The sequence below is a fragment of the Triturus cristatus genome, chromosome 5_2, assembly GCF_964204655.1.
Source record: "Triturus cristatus chromosome 5_2, aTriCri1.1, whole genome shotgun sequence".
NCBI lineage: Eukaryota > Metazoa > Chordata > Amphibia > Caudata > Salamandridae > Triturus > Triturus cristatus.
The window spans coordinates 1,015,595,452-1,015,614,206 of NC_140588.1; the positions used below are offsets into that span (position 1 = coordinate 1,015,595,452).

General features: G+C 46.0%; 1 protein-coding gene across 6 annotated transcripts in view; it reads right to left on the reverse strand.

The window, feature by feature from the left end:
• The window catches only part of ST3GAL4 (ST3 beta-galactoside alpha-2,3-sialyltransferase 4), a 352,906-nt gene that overhangs the window by 332,571 nt on the left and 1,580 nt on the right, over positions 1 to 18,755 (reverse strand). The window contains exon 1 of one of the 6 annotated variants that reach the window (XM_085608296.1): positions 18,591 to 18,727. The exons of 2 other annotated variants lie outside the window; for them this stretch is intronic. The gene's annotated coding sequence lies outside the window, so the exon portion shown is untranslated. Of the gene's footprint in view, positions 1 to 16,479; positions 16,765 to 18,590; positions 18,728 to 18,755 lie in introns of those variants that run through there. 3 more of the 6 variants (XM_085608293.1, XM_085608299.1, XM_085608295.1) reach the window with 3 other exon arrangements.

An 18,755-nucleotide genomic window follows, 5' to 3' on the forward strand; every position in this document is an offset into this window, starting at 1 on the left:
GCGGCGAGCGCAAGGTAAGTGGTGTTCTCTTTTTTCTTCCCTCAACATCGTCTGTTGACTGCATGCCCTGCCGCTCCTATCTGCACCGGCCGCGACTGATAGCGAGTTATAATGGAGGAAGAGGTTCAGTATGCAATTTGAATTCGGAATATAACATATTTAGTAAATTCAAGCAATTTAGGGAACACACTTCCAAAATAAACATCAGAGGAGTTGATATTTTTGATTTCAGAAGTAGGAAAGCGGCTGTCTTATGCAACTGAGTAGCCAGCTAAAGAAATGAACGCAAATTTACATAAAAAGGAGAATGTGTACATGTTCTGTAATGGAAATTTAAGCAGTTGAGTTGCAATAGGAAACAATCATCCCACAGAGACACTAATTTGAAAATTAAAGATTGGGAAGATGATGAAAGACATAAAAGTGAATGGTTTCAAAGCCTTTGAGAGGTGATGTGTGCAAATAATTTACTATGTTGTACTGTTGAAGGTGAGTTTCCTTTGAAAGACGCTCCCGGTCAAGCACATTCGTATAAATTGGAGCAGCCATGGTTTATGGCTTTCACATAAGATTTTCCAAAACAGAGTGAAACCGGCGAAATGGTGTCCAGAAGTCGATAGGCTTGTGACCGTGTCAAAGGTTTGATGGGCCTGTTTGGATGTGATGTTTTCAATTGTAATACCAAGGAATTTGTGGCTTGAATGCAAGACACTAATTAAACAACCAGAATAAAGACATGAAAGAACAGCACAGCCACAAACCCACTTCAGAGGTTACGAAACAACATAACGAGGTTATGGATTACTTGAAAAGGAATGTTCCAGTGAAGCAGGTGAATTGATCAAAGATGATGAGAACTCAGAATGCAAATGAGTCGGTTCATGCGTATTATGAGAGTTTGATGCAGATGTACAGAAAATATAGGGGGATGGAAGATCCTACCATAGAAGGTGCATCAGGTTCTCTTTCAGCTTTTGTGTTGGGACTGAAACCAGAATTGAGTGCACAGCTTCAACAAAGTGTGATGCGCTAGCAAGCAAAGTCACTTGATGAAACTCTGGCTTGTGCAAAATATTGCTGCGATTATTATGAATCTAAAAAGATGTCAAAGAAGAAATTGATGGTGGCTCAAACGGAGGTTATCAGCAAGGAGGGCAAGTGGCCATACCACAGAAGACAATTCCGTGCCATCCCATGGTGTCCAAGCTTCTGGTCCTCAGCCTAGTCGAGGAAGGGGACAAAGGTTTAGGTAAAAGTTCGGGCTTCAATAATAATGGTAACAATGGGACGGAGAAGCCTCGAGTGAGACACAGAAGTGGGAAAAGTGGACACTGGAAGACAGATTGTAGAGTAAGTTTAAAGGTGCAGTTGTGTGTAAATGAGATGCAGATGGTAACCGTGATGACTCCAATGACACAGCGGGACGAAGATGACCTCAGCGATCCCAACTCAACAGACACACATGCAGAACACAAGGCAGCCCTACGGAACTGCGCCTTCAGCATCATCCTTACAGTCATACTTACATTATAGTACAGCACAACAGCTTGCAAGACAATCAGGGATTCATTTTCACAATTTGCAGCTACCCTAGGAATAACAACTAGGACCAAGTAAGCCAATCAAGGGGTGGGGTCAAGGGGCAGTTTGTGATATGGAACACAGTGGACCATATAGGGAAGGTACTGTTCATGGACTTCCTACGTCCTTCCTAGATAATAGTGGTGCGATTCATTCCATTATTTCACCGGTGGTAGCTCTTTACCTACCCCTCTCAGAAAAAGAAGTAAAAAAGCCGAGGGCATTGCACATTGGCAAGTGGTTTATACAATATGTGTTCCTGTTCTAGTGAACATAGGTTCAGTTACAGGTATGCAGGAGTTGGTGAGTAGTAAAACACGTCTAGTAAACTTGCTAGGTAGGGATTTACTTTGCAAATTGAATTGTGTAATTTATTGTACATCAGATGGTGTCTGTGTTCAAACAAATGACCCAGATGTTGAATTTAAAATCGAAAGTTGGTGTTTTCCCCAGTTCATACAGATAAAGACATACCTCCAGATTTAAGACAGACTGTGAAAAGGAAGGTTTGGGATTTGAAAGGTAAAAGACCTTGGGCTTATTAAAAGTGCTAAGCCAGTGAAGGTTACATTAAAACAGGGAGCCGTCTATGCACATCTACCAGAGTACAGACTTTACCATGAAGTTTAAGAAGGAATTATCCCCCCCAGTGTTTGGGAAGATGATACAACAGGGTATCCTAAGGGATGTTTGGGGGAGCCCATGTTACACCCCTATAATAGGGATATGTGAATCCAGCAGAAATTGGAAGACAGAGCAAGATTTGAGAGCAATTAATGATATAGCGAACCAAATTCATCAGTGATATAGCTTAAAATTCCAGTACTTAATAATAATTGCCTTATGTTCTGCATTTATTTCTATCCTCTTCATGAGGATAGCCAGTATATTTTGCCTTTAAATTAAAAAAGAAAGTACTGGTGTTGGAAAGACTGCCACAAGGGTATACAAACTCACCATGAATCTTTACATAAACTCAAGAAAGATTACCCCGCGAGTCAGGACTGGGACAATGCACTGATGATAGTATGATCACTACAAAAAACAAAAGCAGCTTATAAATGAGACACCATTCCATTAATAAATGATTTGGATGAAGAAGGGCGCAAAGACTCGCAAACAAAATGGCAGTACAGTCAGACAGGCGTTCCTTATTTGAGACTTCTTGCTCAGGAAGGAGTGAGGAAGGGGACCAAAGAATGCACCTCTGCAATTCAGAGGGAGTCCACCTCATGCACAGATTGGCAAGAATGTTCTTGGTAGTGGTGGCCTACTGCCACCAGGGAAGATCCATTCTTACTCAACTGTTAAGCCGTTCCAGATACCGACACACAGCATCGGAACAGATGTGGTGCCAGCCATGGGATGGAGAATGCATGCAAGCCTTCGATGAGCCCAGGCACACTTTCTACAAAGCACTTGCTGCAGGAAGCATGGATTTTGTAAGCTAATCATTTCTGATTTGCCATCAATGAGATGGGTGTTCGGTCTGATCCAGTTACGGGGCTTTGCCTGGATGTTTCAAATCTGCTGCGGCTAGAACTGTAGCCGTTACCCAAAGCGATTCAGTGGTTTTAGGTCACACATGAATTGTATTTGTGGCACACTCCGTGGCGACACTATTGACCAGAAGCAGACGCAACATCTAACCAATGGAAGATTGGCTACTATGAGGCAGTGCTTCTTGCAGCCACTCCTAGAAGCAGAATGGGAAAATGATAGTAATGGTGAAGAGCACAATTGTGTGTAAGTAGCACACTCTTGCACAAAACCAAGACCGGACATAGAAGATGTGCCAGTGATTTCAGCTGATTTGGTTCCATTGGCGGATAGCTCTTCTTTAAAAGATGCGCAAGGAAAGTGGCGTGCAGCATATGCTGTCTGTGCATGAACATATATTGCTAAAGCATCATATTTGTGCCTTGCGTTTTCTGCACAGGTTGCCAAGCTGATTGCTCGCACTACACCCTCTTGTATTGCTCAGGCACAAAGGGTCAAAAACATTTTTCATATTGAAGGCCATATTCGCGTGTAACATCATCAGAAGTGTATTACACAGGCGTAGCCAGCCACTTTGAGAATCAGGACCGCACACGTGGACTCTTTGTGAAGATAAGCTCACCTGTGTTGTAATGTGCATTTGTTCGAATGAGGGAAACCTCCAACTCAACAACTTTTACTGTGGAACACATTTATGACAATGTTGTGTATGAATATAGACTTCAATATGACATAGATGGATTCCCTAGCTCCATTGTGGAGAAACCCAAGGGTGTGATCAGTGCTGCGAATAAAGGGGGCACCTACATATATAAAAAACACTTACAAATGTACAGAGAGCTTTGAGAGAAATATTTTCACGGGCCTTAACCTGAGTTTCCCCAATAAACACATTGGCTGTTTTCATTGAAATTGGGTATCAATACTGAAATTGACTGTCAACATCGAAATGGATGGCTGGCACTGCCAATTAAAAGACTGATTCATCATGGATACCACGAATGGACTGTTGTGATGTAATCCATTTTTTAAAATGTGTATTGATGAATGTGATTTTTTTTTGGTATGAAAATAATATATTGGAAAATTAATGACTTTTTTAAAACTCGTGAGGTTTGACGAATATTTTGGTATCTGATCTGTTTGATCTTTGCATGGTTTCCTCCCGGATATGCCGGTTATGCATTTAGGAAAGTGAACAGTGGATTTTCTGGTCTTTTTCAGGTTGGGGACAGCAGGGCTATGGGCGGACTTAAAATCCTATTTTATGTTGTATTTGTGGGTAAATGAATGCACCAGAACTTCGACAACAAGCAAAATTCCCTTTTGTTTACCCTCAATCAATAGGACCCAATGTTAGCTTCTCAAGAACAAATAGAAATGCACTAAGCGGTAGTAAATGCAATATAAGAAACTTAGAAATGAACTTTTTCCACACCTGTGTAAAAACAATCTGTCACTTCTTAAGCCCTCAAAGGATATTTCCATTTATTTTCATATAAAACATACATATGTATTCTGTATGTATATATATTTCTTTTAGTTGCCCTGAAGCGAAGGCACACTCGACAGGGGATAATCGGTCCGAATGTTATTTACAAAGAACCAGCACTTGCATTCCAATCCATTTGTTGCCGGACGCGTTTGAGCCCCTGATCCTTAATCATAGGCTTTCTTGAAGGTTCAGAGGCACTGCCACGCCTTTACTCATCTGCATTCTCTCAAATAATGGCCCTCTGGTGGGCTTCCCAGGTGAGTTATACTTGCCATGCATGCTGGGAGTTGTAGTTTGTGGCATGTCGATTATTTTCCTCCTGTGGGTTCTGTGTCCTTGCAGTTTAATCTTTAACTGTTCATAGCCCTCCAGTGGGCCTCAGAGAGCAAATCCGGATTCAATAATTGTCAATCTCCTGTACTGCTTACAGCCCCAGCATAGTCCTGAGCCCCTGCGGCCCCCTATTCCTGTGGGGATGGTGGCGCAGTCCTCCATGGCCGGACTGCCGGGATTAATGCTTCCTTAGTTGCCCTGAAGCGAAGATGCACTGGACGCATCCGGGTTCTATTTCCACAGAGACCAGCACTTACATTCCAATTCATGTGTTGCCGTACGCGCTTTGGAGACTTTCTTGAGAGTTCAGAGGCGGTGCCACACCTACACTCTCATCTGCATCCAACCGAGCACGTGGCTTTCTGAGGCCCGCTGGAGTTATGGATATAAAAGGACTGTGATAGAATTCATCAGCATGCCTATAAAGGTGTGTTTGAGGGCACCTGCAAGGTTTCAGAACTGCCTACGATTAAGGAGCCGGGGGCTCGGAAACGCGTCCCGCACAAAAATTTATCAGAAAAGCAAAATGCTGGTTTCCCTCTATATTAAGAATTTACCGATTTAACTGCTGCGGAGTGCGTCCACATTTCAGGACAAAGCGGAAAAATAAAAATTATAAGTATATCTGTGTTTGTGTAAATATACATATCTCACACAAATATTCATTATTTTGGTCTTCACCTGCCTCCCATTGGTTTCTCCTGTAGCAATTTTTGAATGCTAAAATAATTCCTTTTTATTATCCAGTATCTGCAGGGGTACTTGCCACTGTAGAGTCTGGTCCAAGCGTGATCCTGATGCAGTGTCATGCGGCGCTCATCCGTCATGTGATATTTTCAGCATACAAATGTGTTTACGAGTCCTCCAACGACAAATACAGCGAGAATATTCACCATAAGAAGCTAAACCCCTGAAATTGAGTATTTCAAGCACCTTTGTACCATTCGAAAAATTATCCATAAATAAAAGATCATTCTGAGGGAGTAACTAGGAGAACAACAAGCATTGCTAAGGACAATCAATGGGAGCTGTTGAAGACCAAAATATAGAATATTTGAGTGATGTATAAATTTCGTCGTGAAGAAGGTGGTGTGAACCAATTCTATTTCTACCGAAAAGCTGTGTCTACAGATTACTCTTAGTTAATATTTGTTGGATTTTTAATTCATGTGTTATAGTGTGATTATTTATTTTAGGATTTATAAACGTATTATATGACAATGGACCATGTGAAGTCCTTTTTAAAATATGGATGTGATTTTTTTTTTTTATATATGCAGATCACATATGGATGTTTTTTATGAAAGTATCCTTTGAGGACTTAAGAACTGACAAATTAAATTTCCCCACACCTGTCTAAAAACAATTACTAGTTTCTCATTGTGTATCTGCTACAGCTTAGTGCATTTCAATTTGTTCTTGAGGAGCAAACATTGGATCCTATTGATTGAGGGTACACAAGAAGGAATAGTGCGTGTGGTCTCCGTTATACTACCTGTCCCTTTTTGCAGTGAAGGGTGACTCTCCTTTTGTTTGGGGTGCACCAGAACTTCACCTCCTGCAAGCACTTGCGATCAATCTCAAGGCAACATTTGAATCCCAGAAGGGACATCTCAGCATTTCATCCTTTTTGGCACTGACAAAATAGGTGCCACCGAGTTGACCATGGGGCACTTGTTAATTACAGTGCTGCAATTCTGCTCTATTAAGTGCTAAATAAAACACAGCACATTATATATTTGCTAAATGAAAAATCAAATATGTCAAAACTATAAGGTTATAATGGCCATAAACTTACACATCAACAGCGAGAGTCTTAAAAATACTGAAATATATTAGTTAAACTTTAAAAAAAAAAAATTATTACACTACATAATATTTCCTAAACAATGCATATCTGGGGCTGTACCATGATCCAATTACTGCACTACGCCAGCGGAGAAGGTGTTAGAAATTGGGTCTGTAGCTTGTAGCCGGTATGCACCCTGTCCAAGTAGGGACCCTCACTCTAGTCAGGGTAAGTTCCACAGCTAAGATAAGCCCTGCTCCCCCAAATGGTAGCTTGGCACGAGCAGTCAGGCTTATCTCAGAGGCAATGTGTGAAGTATTTGTACACGCACAGTAACAGTGAAAACACTACAAAAGGACTCCACAACCATTTAGAAGAATAGCCAAAATGTATCTGAGTAGAACACGACTAAAAAGATAAAAATCCAACAGACAAGTAAAGATATGAATTTTGCAAGAATAAACTTGCACATACAGTCTCTTGAAGTTGATAGCACCAACCGGGGCTATTGCAGCCATCGTGAATAACACAAATCCAAGTGTTCAGTGATACGGCATCGGACGGACCCACAAAACAGTACCTTTGGAAGGGAAGTGGCCTCGGTGACCTTGTGATGAAATCCAAAGAGGAGGTGTCACCGGCGTCAGTTCCAAAAGTCTTGCAGAAGTCCTTGGAGTCGCACGCTCTAGGGAATCGAGCTCTGCAATGTCGGGTCAGGAGCTCTGGTGTTGGCGAGGCCTGGACTGCAATGTCATCACAATGAATTTGTTGTGCTCTTCACGAGCAGTGACCACGGCTTTGGTGCAGGCAGCGGCATTGAGTTTGCTTTTCTTGATCTTACAGCACAACCACTCAGGTCCAAGGGCCCAGGATTGGTTTTGGCAGCACGTAGCAATGCGGATCTCACAGCAGGAAAGTCCTAGGGCTGTGGATGAAGTCTGATATCCCTTAGACTTCCCACATAAGGTAAGCTCAACTCAAGCACTTGGGGAAACTTGGAAAGTAGGATGTAGAAAGCAAAGTCCAATCCATTCACTGCCCAAGACAGAAGCAGCAGGCCATCAAAACAAACAGCAAAGTGGCAGTCTCGTCTGATAGCAGCACAGCTCTCCTTCCTGGCAGAATGTCCCCAATCCAGTAATGTTCTGAAGTTATGGTGTCACAGCTCCAGTATTTATACCAGTTTCTGCCTTTCAAGTAGGCAAACTTCAAAGGAAAGTCTTTGTAGTGCACAAGATTCTGCCTTTCTCTGACCTGACTCCGGAAACACGACAGGGGGTGAAGACAGCTTTGTGTGAGGACAGGCACAGCCCTATTCAGGTGTCAGTGACAACTCCTTCCACCACTCTAGCTCAGGAAGACCCATCAACCTGGTGAAGGCCCATCCGAATATGCAGGGCACACACCTCGGCTCCCTTTGTGTGACTGTCTAGAGTGAATGCACAAGAGCCCAATTGTTATCCTATCCCAGGCGTGGATTCCTCAGACCAGTGGTGTATTGAAAGTTGAGGGGGCCCCCTGCTAGGTACATGGAGGGGCCCCTGGCTCTATATTTCTAATTTCTGTGTTACGCCACTGCCACAGACAGGTAGACAGATTGGTCGAGTAAGAAAATGCCCACTTTCAAAAAGTGAAAATTTCAAACTCACAATTTAAAAACCCAACTTCACCAAAAGATAAATTATTAAATTGTTACTTCAGAGACCCCAAACACCAAATTTCTATCTGCTCCCAATGAGAATTTACACTTAAAAGATATTTCAAGGCAACCCCCACATTACCCCTATGGGAGATAGCCCTTGCAATAGTAAGAAACGAAAATAGCAGTTTTTCACTATTAGGAAAATGTAAAGCACACCAGTACATGTCCTACCTTTTTTAATACACTGAACCCTGCCCATAGGGCTATATTGAGCCTACATTAAAGGTGACTTACAGTTAGGGAAAGGGAAGGTTTGGGTGCACTTGCCAGGTCGAATTGGCAGTTTAAACATGCACACACAGACACTGCAGTTGCTGGTTTGAGACAGGTTTGCAGGGCTACTAGTGTGAGTGGCACAGAGTGCTGCAAGCCCACCAGTAGCATTTGATTTACAGGCCCTGGGTCCACCTGGTGCACTCGTTTAGGGACTTACTAGCACATTGAGTATGCCAATCATGGATAACCAATTACAGATACAATTTACACAGAGACATATCCACTTTAGCACGGTCGAGTGCCCAGAATCCTATCGCAAACAAAAACAGGTGTGAAAAAATACGAGGAAAAAAGGCAAAAGCCTGCAAAAGGGGCCAGGTCCGACAGAAGGTACGTGTGTGTTTTTGTGTCTTTTGCATGTACGGTAACTCAAAATCTCTCTAGTTAAAGTAGCTTTAGCTGGCAGCAAAGCTCAGAAGCACAGGCTGTGCCTCTTTGTGTCAACGAGCCCTGCTGTCTGTCTGCAAAACACACAGTAACTCTGAGAGAATGTACGAGCTCAAGGTGTCCAGAAGACATGCAGAGAACCCTTCCATGCCAGGATCATGACTCGGCCCCTGGTGTGTTGTTGAGCACCGGATCATTCAGAACCAGCTGAGGGTTTAACAGAATGCCACAATGAGTTGGAACGAATAGCACCTTGACTGGGGTGCAGCTGCAAATGCCCCATTGCAGAGCGGAGGTGCACCTTGGACCCTTTTCCTGGGGTGTTGGGGGTGGAGGAACACAACATGCAAAGTAATTGTTTCGCGCCGATAATCTATGCTCGATTTTTTTTTCTCCTTTTTTTTTTTGTTTTATTAGCACACAAACTTGGCCCATGAGCATTAAAATAGTTCCTGTCAGCACCAGGCTATATTACACTTTTTTTAAGGCACGGGGAGATTCAGTGATTTGCCCAGGATCACAGGAGGTTGAGTCGAGGCTGGGACTTGAACCTAGTTCTCCGGTTCCACGATCGGGTCACTTTGGAGATTCCAGATACGTGTCCTCCTTCCGCATCCCCTGCTCATCACCCTTCAGTCCTACTGGAAGCTGCGCATTATGTCCCAGATACGGAGTAGTAGGATGAAAAGCGCCGTGTCCTACAAGGAGCCGTCCTGTTTGAAGATGAGCCCATTGTATGTTCAGACGAGTGAAAGTGCGTGCAATATTGCCTTTTTTGCATAATGTAAATGTTTTTTTAGGATTTGAACTTGTTCACTTGATGTACTGAGTGCACACTATGAATTTACATTTAGTTATTTAAAGGTACTTTCACTGGTCAAAATGTACATACATTGCTGCTATGGCACCTTCACAGGTTCATTTGTACCCAGGGCTTTAAGTTGGGCCGGATCCTATCGGTGCTCAGCACCGGCAGTTCTAAAAAGCAGGCGCCGAGACGGTACCCAATCGGGCTCTTTTTTTTGCCCTCATGCTCAGGGTGAAAAGCAATATAATATGGACTCAGCTGCAGTGCCACCCTTCACTGCCCTTGAGGTAACTTCAGACACTCGTCTTAGTTCTTTCAGTCTCATCATTTCAGAATGGAAGGGTTTTCAATACCGTATACAACGAAGCCGCAGCTGATGCGAATTTTATTGTATGCAACTAACAACCACTGGCAAAAGCCAATAGTCGTGGCTTGTTGTGTGTAATGTTACTTGTTGTATCTGGATATCTGCGTGCAATGATAGGAACAGCAAAATACCAGACGGGGGGCACACTATGGAAGCACAGGGTTTTTAGCTGCGGTGTTTAAGCCACGCCCTCAATTATACCGGCCACGCCCCTTTGAACGACCCCCCCCCAGTGTTTGTTTTTTTATCCCACTTAAAGTCCTGTCTGTACCCTACTGGTTTGAGAGTATATTGGTTAAAGACTGGATCTAAGTGAGCAGGTCTGAAGGTGGAAGGGCGGGGCTAGCCACAAGTCCGGACGAATGTGTGCAGAGGGCTGCACCGCTGCTGTCTCTGGGGCCAGCCCGTGCTGCAGCAGGCCTGGGGTTACCCAGCTGTGGTGCGTCAGATGGAGGTGGGTGAGGCTCAGCAAGCCCAGGCTCAGCGCAAGAGCCTCACAGAACCTCAAGCCCAAAAGGAGCCGGGCTGCACAAGAGCCCACGTGGCCTGGTGGTTGCAGCTGTCACCATCTCATGGGAACCACGTGCGAATGCGGCGTCTGCTCAGCATCCTGTAAATTCCGCAAATCACCCTGTGCGGAAGAATTGTGCAACTTTAGTCTGTCTGCTATGAAGCACCCTTAAGTCCTTGGCAACTGTTTGGGATATGTGAAATTATAAATACCTGACATAGAACGTGGTTTCTGGGTGTCGCCAACCTCTAAATGCATTCTCCACAAGTTAATAACAAAGAATTAACCTTTGATGTCAGAAAGAGATACCGCTCTGGCTGAACTGCACAGAACGAAACTGTAAAACCCGGGAGCAATCCCGGCTTCCCTGCTTTGCCAGTCTGTGTGATCCTAGACAAATACTTGAGTTCCCCGAGACCGCCTTTCTGTTCATAATCACACATCAGAACACTTTCAAACACGAGCGTTCAGTAGGTGTGCTGTACAAAGAACCTCTCGTTGACGCAAACGAGTGTAGTGTTGCTCCATCGAGGGCTTTAAGTTTGATGAAAAAGCGAGGGGTCTCTAAAAGGGATCTCGCACATTTAATTAAAGGCGTGGCTTAAACACAAACTACATTTCTCCAGTGTCTAAAGTGTGCCCGCAGACCGGTATTTTGGTTCCTCTGCGGTTTTATTGCACCCTGAAATATGACACAAAAACTGACATCCACCCATCCCCCCCCCCCCCCCACTATTGGCATGGCCAATGGGTGTTAGCTGTTTAAGATAAGTAAGTAACAATAATCCTTTCGTTGTGAATAACACTGAAAATATTTCAATTCTGAAATTGTGAGACTGAATTAAACATTCCCGAGGCCTGCGGAGCAGCAGCGCTCTTCAAATTGTCTCAATCACTTAATTCTGTGTTAGACATGTACCTCCTTTTTCGATCCACGTCTTTCCTATTCAGCACCCTCTTTTCAGCCCCTCATGAATACACTTCCTTTCATCTCCTTCACTTCCCCCCCCCCCCCCCCCCCCACAAACACACAACGCGCCCCTCATCTGTGCGCGCGGCATTTTCCCTTAGTCTTGCTTCCTCAATATTTGGCAACTGTATACTTCCTTCGAACACATTTGCGCGGAATAGCAAATGGAGCATGACGCTGTGGTTCTGTGTGCTCTGCAGAGAGGCCAGGGATTGAATGGCCATGTGCTCTAAACTACTTTTGACCCACCGACAGGCACTAAGAGAACCTCACACTGCCTTCTGCCTCAACTCCAGACCTCTCAATTGTGGCCATTATAAACACCTGGAGGCAACTCGGTTCACAGTATGCACCGCCAAGGAGCAGTTTGCAGCACGAAAAAAATACATAAATCCAACATTATGGCAATAGGCAACACACTTAGGGAATACCAGATTGAGTAAACACGAAAAAAACATGTTAAACTGAAATGGTAAGTATTTTTCTGTTGTGGCTTCCCTCCTCATTTCCTACAATCAATTGTTCAGGAATCGATCAGCGTTTTTATGGCAAAAAAGTTAAGGACATGAACAGAGAGAGTCTGACAGGGAGCCATTTCAATGTCCCTTTTTAATTGCTACTGGGTCGCAGACTTAGAGGGTTCAGGCCCACTTAAAGCCCCGACTGCATCTATAGTAAGAGTATAGGCCACATATAGGGTACCCATTGCAACTGACTTGCCTCCGTTTTCTAACAGCAGCGCCATCAGGGTGGGAGCAGGAATATTTCTCAGTTTATGATAAAAAAACCAATACACTTCGTTAACTAGGTCTCAAATAATCTGACGTACTAATGTGAAACGCTTCAGTTTGATAAATACACTTTTTTGAATTTTCAACCACATTATAGTTTATAGCATGCTCTTTGTGGTGTAATTTACATGCCAAATATTTTCCCGGCTCGTACACAGGCTCTTAGATCCAGAGCCGACCCTGGACTCGGCTCTGCCTGTTGATTTGTTGGCTCGCCCACCTCTACAACTTGAGTCCAGGAACAAGAGGTAGCCCGGATAAATAATTTATTTTTGGTGAATTCCTCACACCAGAGCCTGAACTTGGGAAGAGTTGGGTGCCAACAGTCTGAATTGCAATTAACACAGTGTACAGTAAACAGTAGTGCCGAATGACGAGATGGGGGGGGGGGGGGGGTTGGGCGCTAAAAGTCTTGTAAAGCCCCCCCGTATGCACACCAAATAGGGCGAAACACGCGTTTTTCTAAATGCCCATTGTGATTTTTTTTTTGATTTTTTTTAGACATTGAAAAGAAAAGTTGAATAAAGTAAACTTGTAAATTCGTGAAATTCTCTTCAAATCACTGGAAAACCTCGGATGCGCCCACCATTCTTTTAAAATCTAAAATAAAAGTGAGCATGCAAAGTAGCGTGTCTACTTATGTATGTATTGGGTGAGAGGGGAACAGCACAGACCACAGGCATCTCTTTGGTGTGAAAAGGGTCGCTTTATTGAAACAGGTGCACATCACATCATCTTGAGGCCTCTATCCTTACAAACTATAGACCTCACTATACAACAAATCAACTACGGTCACTAAATCCCACCACCCCTAAAATCCGCACCCTCCTACATAATGATCTACACCTATCTAACCCTTCCTACCCTGCTGCACAAATGAAATGGTGACCTTTGACCTCCCCTAACTCTTAACCTACATCTGAATATCTAAAATTCCTACCGCATAACCTTAACTTTCCTACCTCGTCAACAACAATAAACTTCATCTACAAAACCATGCAGTTTATAGGCAACCGCCCAGCGCCTGCTTCATCCGACAGCAAGTACACAGCAAAAACCCAACACTGCACACCTGTATCCAATAAAAGCCAGCCAACAGGGGCATTAACTGAAGTATAAACCCAAACCAATCAAAACTAAAGAACGGAGAGGATGGGTGGCTGCAAGATCCACCAGCTATAGTGTCACCTTCCATAAAATGGTGGCTGGATCAGGCAATATGGGAGCTATATACAAGTCCAAAAATATCCCAACTCCCTCAATCATCCCGGGTATGCACTCCCAGAGGTCGGCTGTCCCCCAAACCCCACTGGATGTGAAAGAAAATGGCAGAGCAAACGCGAGATCTTACTTTTCAATGGATGCGGACCAAAGTTAGTATTTTACTTCAAGTAGAGGGGGTAATGTCACCAAAAGTATGTGTCCATTTTCAGGAGTGAATGAAGAGATAGTGGAAATTCACAAGTGGAGGAGAATGCACGTCTTAAGCAAAACAACGAGTTAAAGGAGAGGCGGTAAGATAATGTCAGGTAACACAAAAAAACAACTGCCCCATTAAACACCACAATCAAAGTTGTATCAGACATCATAAGTTAGGCATTTGACACAAATCTTAAAACAATTTGGGTCGTCCTCGAGGATAAGAGTTAAATATAGTTCATGCCCATCTGAGGGAAGAACCCCAGAGCTCGTAACTGTACCCCAATATCTCAGGTTCATCGTCTCAGTCTCCTGTAATTTAGAAGTCTCAGAGAATAGGTTCTTTGGCTGTATGCAGATGATCAGCAATTTGATGTCCAATAATTGCTTAAAGTTTAATTCTGGGAAAACCGAAGTATTACTGCTGGGCAACAATACTTCCTTCTACTACCCCACTTGGTGGCCACAAGAATTTGGTGCTCTACCCACCCGTGTCCAAAGCAAAGAACCATGGCGTTATCTGATGACACACGGTCCTTTGAGAAAATCATCAATGGGTGGACCACCTCTTCCTTTTTCATTCTAAAGATGCTGCGGAAGATCTTCCCCTTCATTCCCCAAGAGCTTCAAACGCAGGCGGTCACTGCCCTTGTGCTCATGAAGCTCGACGACTGCAAGGCACGTTGTCAACTTGAAACAAACTTCTAAATAGGCTGCCAGTCTTGCAAAATGCTTCTGTTTGTTTGGTACCAACAATTCCGAACTACCATTCTGGCTCGCTCGCCCTAGTCCAGCTACACTGGTTGCAGATACCCAAGTGGAGAATTTGTAAACCCCTCTATATCACCTTCAAAGCTCTTAATGGCGTTACCCCGACTACCTGCCACAAAAACGTGTTCGGTGCCATCCTTCCAGAACCTTGCATTCCTCATCAGCATGCAAGGTCATGGGTCCCAGAATCAAAAAAAGCTTATTAGGGCGGCAGAAGTTGGATCTACCGTACAGCAAAAAGATGGAACTCAATGCCTTTCTCCCCTAACGCCTGTACAAGCCTTAATGCTTTCAGAAAAGGCCTAAAAATGTTGCTTTTTAACCCATCTCCTTTTGGGACGGGTTTCTCTGCTTGGCACTGCGGTCTTTTCATTTGTGTCCTCTACAGCCGGCAGCCCCTAGACGCCCTCTGGCAGTAGTTGCGCTTTATAAATATTTATTTCATGTAGATAACACGAAGGATGAGAGGCAACAAAAAAACACAGATTCCAGATATTATTTATGACATATCACGAGCCCGGTTATGCTTCAAAGTTCCTTTATTTGTTTTTCCTTCAACTTGACAATAAGAGACATATGCAACCAACGTGTTTCACCCAAACATGGGTTTCTTCAGGGCACAGCGATTCTTGAGGCAATAGTAGCGCACGTATTGCTGGGAAGAATCCTGCCGGATTCTACATCTTTCTTTCACAGCTGGTTGCATACAGGAAAGTCCCCAACGTTATATATATATATATATATATATATGGCACAAATGATTGAGATTTACGATTAATTCAAAGTAGCCCTTAGTTCTAATTCATAAATTGCAGTATTCTGCAAAGCTGTACAGCCCGCCGCGTTGGCGTCCACGCGTATGATACGCGTGGAGACGGACGAGGCAGGCTGGGCAGCTTTGCTGAACACTGAAATGTATAAATTGGAACTAAGGTCAGCTTTGAGTCTCAGAATCATTTGTGCGGTGTGCGGTGCGGGGACTTTCCTGTATACAACCAGTGGTGATAGAACGACGTAGAACTCTGGCAGGATTATTCCAAACTACACTCACGCTACTATCGGCTCAAGAAGCGCTGGGCCCTGAAGAAGCCCATGTTTGGGTGAAACGCGCTGGTTGCATAGGAAGGAAAAAAGAATAAAGGAACTTTGAAGCATAACCAGACTAGTCCTATATGTCATGAATAATATCTAGAATTCGTGTTTCTGTGTGGTCTCTCATCCTCGGTGTTAGCTATGTGTATAATCTATGATCACTTTAGATGGCCATGCGAGGAGGGTCATTTTGATGTTTACAATATACTTGCGAATACTCCACGTGTTGCAGTGGCTGAGATGTCCTAGCTACCGCTATTTTTTCAAATAATTATTTCCTATCTGGGAAAGACCCCAGGCACGCGTATGACAACAGCTGGCTTAAAATACAGCTGTGCTGTTCAAAAACCACAACTCGCAGCTCTGGAAGTGGTTCAGTTCCGTTTAAATCGTTAATTTTTATTTCCTGGTTCTAAATAATTACGAATAACAGAATGTAAAAAACAAAAAATACGTTTTTTTTAATACACAAGACTTTGCAAGCTAACCTGTCCTCAACAGGCACAGGCCTGCCAAGGCTGACCGGAGTCTGTGCAAGCGCTTCGGCGCCGTCACATGCAGCGGCTCGAGCGCGTTTAAAGGGTCAGTGGCTTGTAGGGCACGGCTAAACCAACAAGGGACGTTAGTTCGACCCTTCGCAGGTGTTTGCAATGCAACGGCCGAGAGTGAGTAAAGATGAGCCCATACCTAAGTCTTGGTTCCAGGCGGAGGTTCTGTGGCTCTTCTGCTCGCGGGGCCAGCACCGGTGCGCACCGCCTCCGCCCTGGGCACCTGTGAAAGCAGCGTCCACCCTCACACTAGCGCCTGAGGCCTCCGCCCGAGACAGACACCAGTGAGAGCAGGCTGCACCCGAGGCACGCCCCTGCACACCAGCGCCCACGAGGAAGGGACACCAGTGGGTGCAGCCTCCACCCAGGACACCCGAGGCACGCCCCTACGCACTAGACGTCTCCACGACTAACGGACACCAGTGGGAGCAGCCTCCACCCAGGACACCAGAGGGAGCCGCCTCCACCCTGCACACCCGAGGCACGCCCCTACGCACTAGACGTCTCCACGACTAACGGACACCAGTGGGAGCAGCCTCCACCCAGGACACCAGAGGGAGCCGCCTCCACCCAGCACACCCGAGGCACGCCCCTACGCACTAGACGTCTCCACGACTAACGGACACCAGTGGGAGCAGCCTCCACCCAGGACACCAGAGGGAGGCGCCTCCACCCAGCACACCCGAGGCACGCCCCTACGCACTAGACGTCTCCACGACTAACGGACACCAGTGGGAGCAGCCTCCACCCAGGACACCCGAGGCACGCCTCCTCCACCCAGGACACCCGAGGCACGCCTCCTCCACCCAGGACACCCGAGGCACGCCTCTAAGCACTAGACGTCTCCACGACTAAAGGACACCAGTGGGAGCCGCCTCCACGCAGGACACCCGAAGCACGCCCCTACGCGCTAGACGTCTCCACGACTAACGGACACCAGTGGGAGCAGCCTCCACCCAGGACACCAGAGGGAGCCGCCTCCACCCAGCACACCCCTACGCACTAGACGTCTCCACGACTAACGGACACCAGAGGGAGCCGCCTCCACCCAGGACACCCGTACGCGCTAGAAGTCTCCACGACTAACGGACACCAGAGGGAGCGGCCTCCACCCAGGACACCCGAGGCACGCGCTAGACGTCTCCACGACTAATTGACACCAGTTGGAGCAGCCCCTCCACCCAGTATACCAGAGGGAGCAGCCTTCACCAGGACACCCGAGGCACGCTCCTATGCACTAGACGTCTCCACGACTAACAGACACCAGTGGGAGCAGTTTCTACCCAGTACACCAGAAGGAGCAGCCTTCACCGGGACACCCGAGGCACGCTCCTATGCACTAGACGTTTCTACGACTAACAGACACCAGTGGAACTTCCACCCGGGACCCCGAGGTACGCCTCTAAGCACTAGACGTCTCCACGATTAACAGACACCAGTGGGAGTAGCCTCCACCCAGGACACCAGTTAAAGCAGCATTCACCCGAGGCACACCAGCGCCCAAGAGGAACAGACACCAGTGTGAGCCGCCGCCACCCAGGACACTGGTGAAAGCAGCCTCCACCCCGGGATACTGGTGGTAGCAACCGTTACCGGCACGCTTAAGAGCAGACTCCACCCAGGACACCAGCCTTCATCGCGGGACACCACCGAGAGTATCGGCAGCCTTCACGAGAGGCACGTTAAGAGCAGACTCCACCTGGGGCACACTAGCGCCAGAAGCCTCCACGCGGAACAGACACAGCAGGACGACAGGGACACTGTGAGAGCGCCCCTGTACCCCAGCGCCCGAAGACTCCACCCCCGGGACACCACTGAAAGCAAACTCCACCCGGGGACGCGTCCTGGTGAGCCCCCTGCTCACAGGTATCAAGAGCCTCTAAGCGGAACTGACACCAGCGGGAGCAGCCTTCAGCTGTATAGTCGACGGAGCGTGTTTAGGAGACTTGGCCGACGCCAGTGAACAGCGGGAGCCCCTCCCTCCGCGGTGGACAAGTTGGCGGGCATGTCCATGCCTGACCCGGGGCAGAGCGTCAGCGCGCAGACCCCACCCTCAAGGGCCGTCCATCCGTTCTTAATTTGGAGCGGTGCCTGCTGGTGGGGCTCACCGGCACCTATTTCTCACTCATCAGACTGACTCCGAGCATGGGAGTAAAACACTAAAGGGAGAAAGACAAGAAGCAGTGGCAAAGACAACAGGGACACAAAATATCCTGAACGAGAGTGATAAAGGGACAGAGAGCGACTTACTGGCAGTGGATTAAAGAGGGACCGGGTGAAATCAAGGCAACGCAGCCTTTGTACTCCGGCAGCACTTGCTGCTAACGTCAAAAAACTGCGGGCCCCGGCACGGGTTCTTTTCCAATTAAGCCCGGCACCGGTCCTCCACCGAACCCAACAGCACGTGTTGATGCG